The following is a 4,297-nucleotide window of genomic DNA, read 5'->3' on the forward strand; positions in this document are numbered from 1 at the left end:
TGGGGGGTTTCATTCCTCGTAGTGAGGGTCACTACGAAACCCTACATGCTCTCCACAACCGATTGCCTTTAAACAGGACTAGTTCGTAGTCGTTTCTATTTGTAAAATCTAACTTAGGACCAAAACGGCCTAATCAACTGCCTGCCCTATGGGATAACAGGCAGAGGCCGACCATTATGCCACCTTCGATTAAAAACCCAATAGTTTGTTTAATAAAACAACATTATTGCTATTGCTCTGGGGCAATGCAGACGGTATAAAAGCGCAGCCTTTCCTATGGGATAGTATGCGTCTGCATCAAAGGGTTGAACTTGTTTAAAGAACAAGTTTACTAACCTACCTCTTAGACAGCTCATCACCCCGTCTTCCCTTCTCAATGAGAAGGCAACTTGCTAAAAGTAAGTCCAATAAGACAGATGTCGAAAAAACGTCAGTACATACTATTTTTCAAAGCAAATTTGGGTATGTACCTGGATGAATAGCCCAGACGGCGGGAAATGACTCCTCGTCCGATGGACAAGGAAATTCCATAGCCCATCTAGATATCCAAGCTTGCGCCATCTGCTTTATGAACTGCTGTCTACTTGGTTTGGGGCAATCACGGTAGTGATTGATTGACCTAGGAATTTGTCATACTCCTGACAGTATCAAAAATTCCCAAGTCAATCAATCTACTTTTTTAAACAAACCACACAACCGTCAGGGGAAAGAGGCCAGCCGCTTTGTTAGTTGCCGCATGCAATTAATAAGTTGGCAATAATTCAAGCATGTATAGAAAAAATGCGAAAAATTGAAACAATTGAAGCAAAACCGACATAGTCGAAAATTTCATTAAACCGACCCCATGGTCAGTGAATAAGTTAAAATGTTAAACCGGTTACACAAGCGGTAGAAAAGTGGAGATTGTTATAAAAATACAAGGAATACTCGGCACGCAGGCCAGAAAGACAGACGACTTAAGGCCAGGTAAAACAACAGCAGTTTCAAGTTTGCTGTGGCGGAGGCACAGACGAGTCTTGCCCAGGAGGGAGTACATTTGCGTTCTGCTCTGTTAGGGGCAGAGTAGAGTTAACCGGTGCTTCCTCCTCCCGGTGCTCATCTTCCTCTAAGTCCTCCCCTTCCTACTCCTTATCCCCCAGACGGCTCCTCCTGGTTGGCCCATTCCTCAAATTAAGCGACTCCAGCTCCCCCAATGTCCTTGCACTGTGTACAAGATCTACATACTTGTACCTCAGAGCAAAGACACCCTATTCGGCACCCGGGTGAATGAGATTCCATGCAATCTTCATGCGCTCTTCATAATCATTCTCGTTCTCCTCGATCATCCGGTCCTGCTCAGCCTCTAGAGCCGCCTTGTGATAACTCTTCGTCTGGGCCAGCTCATTCTTGAGCCTTTTGACGTCTGCCCGGAGGTCAGTGTTCTCCCTATCAGCCCCTTGGAGATCCTTGAGGTTTTACTAAGCATTTTCAAGTTCAAGCTCCAGGTTAGACGTCTTCTTGTTTGCCGCCTCCAACGCGGTTATCAGCTCCTTGATGGTCTTCGCCTGAGAAAGTGACTCTGCTTTAGTCTCAATTTCGTGCATCGTAATTCGATATTGAGCAGTATCAATAGCCTTAACCTCCCGGACTTTGGCATTTTTACCTCCACTCGTTTCTTGTTAAACGGAGACTTGAGCCCATTAACCCTCAGCATCGCTTGCATTACACAAATGGCATGTTAATGACGCAGCCGGTTTTCAAATAAAAAATAAACTTAAAGATTTGAACTGTCAAGTTACCTCAGCAAGCAAGGCAGTGATGCATTCAAGGTTGACCAAATGCAACCCTGGGATGGCCTCCTTCTCAGACCGGGTGGTTGTCCTCAACATCCGCTTGGATTACTATTGGAGATCTGGCCATCTGGGAAAGATTCTGCCACACAAGGAAGATTTTGTGAGAATACAGCATAAGCGGCTCTAATAGATTGCCGGCTGCCTGAGGAATCTTCCGACTGCTGATGAGATTGAGATTTGACCCGCATGGGTTTCATAGGCCATGGGCGTCCTAGAGAGGCAGCCGTACCTTGGGATATAGGCTAAAGGATTAGATCGCCCACAACCGCTAGAAAACCGGGTGCGGCAACGAGTGGCACGCCACTCTTTAACGCCTTAGAGGCGCTCGGCTCTTTGGCAAGGTCTATCCTAAAACCAAAGCTTTTTAGGCTCTTACCACCAGAGGTTGGACGACCTTGCCTGAAGGCAGGGAAGGGACCGCCTAAGAGGAAGACATCTTCCTAAACTTGGAGAAGCCCTTGGCTCGTCCTACGGCTTCTGCTTGATCATCTTTTGGACTGATCTGGGAGGCCCCTTACTTCCATCCTGAAAGGTGAAACACATTAAATACAGTCGGCACTTGTCGTCTCTTAAAAAAAGGAAAAGGAAAAATGAAAGAATTGTGTACCTGATACTTTTTTGCCGCATGTTGGGCCTTCTTTTTCTCCAGGTTTTCTTTCCTGATCTGTGCTGCAGACCTGGCAGCCGTCTTGTTAGCAGAAAGCATTTTCTTGGTTGTTTCTGTAAAAAACACTGTCTGTTAGACAACAAGACAAAACAAGAAGCCAAAAAACATGCAAGCAACAGGCACGACATAAAAATGACGGAGGGGTATCCTACGTACTTCTATCGAACGTGGTACTAAGACCACAGTCGGACAAGAAGGCCTCGTCCTTAAACCATTCATGATGGGGTTCCTAATTTTTTGGTACAATTATTTCCTTGCTGTCTGATGGGGCATGGTGGTGACCCCAAAAAAATCCGGCTCTAGTATTTGGTCCCAACCTTCGTCTAGGACACGCGGTAGGGCACACTTTTTGCCCAGAAGATCCGGCTTCTTATTATACCGGCGAAACTCATGGTTCTCGCGCCGGCTGGGAAAGGAGACAAGGTAAATCTTGCTTTTCTAATTCGTCCACTTGGAGCTCTTGTTGAGTGCCATCAAGTATTCCGGATGTGTGGTCAGTGTATACCACGCCCGCCAGCCGCCTGGAGCACGGCTTAGATAATGCATCCTTGCAAAGGCCTCCCAGCCGGACTTTATATCTTGTATCTCGCAGGCGATAATGTAGCCAAGGATATTCACCCATGAGTTGGGGGTGAGTTGCCATACACCTAAGTCATACCCCCTTAGGATGGCCTTCACTGTATCGTGAAGGGGGAAGCATAAGTCGGCTAAGAATGCCGCCTATAGCAGTCGAAGTAGTAGTCGGCATTTGGTTGGTCATCTTCCCAAGCTATTGTGCCATCCTCACGCGGCACTCTTATTCCATAATTTTCCCCAAGGGGACGCTTTCTTATGAAGGCGGTCAAGTTCGTCTACATATTTTCTCTATTCCTAGCAGACACGTGAATCCCAAACGGATCTGTCTGCTTAGGCCATGAGGATGCTTCATCTTCTCACTATCAGTAGTCGTCTACAGCGAACTACTAGACTCTTCAGAGAGTCGAACCCTGAGTCGGACTCCTTACCGTTTCTCTCTTCGGACTCCTCTAAAATCGGGTCACCTGGGGTACTCGTTGAACTGGGGGGATAGTCGTAGACCTCGTCAGCCAGCACCTCCAAGGTGTCGTCTTCCCTATACTCTAGGTCAAGCACCGTCATTTTGGTCCGAGCCATAATGTCCTTCACAAACAAAGAGACGATCAGATTCGAGGAAGAGCAAGGGTGGACCAAACACCCAAAGACGGCACCCCCATTCCTAGACTCAGTCGTACCAGGAGACCGGCTGACTATTGTCCTAAGTTGTGTCGTGTGTGTTGTTAGTGAAGCCATTTATTCAAAGTAGTATGCACAAACGGTAAAAAAAGGACAAGAAAGAGTAGGGAGAGAGACGGTTACCTCAAAAGGTTTTGTGTAAATGAAGATTTCACAAACGTTGATCGGTTGTATCAGACGGTGATGTCAGGCGGTGATTAGAGTTTCTCCTTATAAAAATCTCTCTACTTTCTCTCTCTAGACGTTTTGGAAAATGTCAAAAATAAAGGGGGGTTAAACTTCAATTTATAGAGGGTTAAATTCAGGGGCATCCCTGTAATTTCCCTAGAAGGTGAACAATTAAAAATTATTGACCACTGCCTAAGTGACAAGTGTCATAGACGCCATGTGGCACGTCACGTCACCCTTGTGAGGGGCAAATGATTTGGGTAAAAATACCCAGGCCACATGGCCCAATCTAAAGGTGACACGTGTCACCCCAAGAGAGGTTCCAAAGGGACCAATCAATGGGTGACACGTGGCATCTTCTATCATCAAGGAAATGGCG

The sequence above is a fragment of the Chenopodium quinoa genome, unplaced genomic scaffold (assembly GCF_001683475.1).
Source record: "Chenopodium quinoa cultivar QQ74 unplaced genomic scaffold, ASM168347v1, whole genome shotgun sequence".
In the NCBI taxonomy this organism is placed as follows: domain Eukaryota; kingdom Viridiplantae; phylum Streptophyta; class Magnoliopsida; order Caryophyllales; family Amaranthaceae; genus Chenopodium; species Chenopodium quinoa.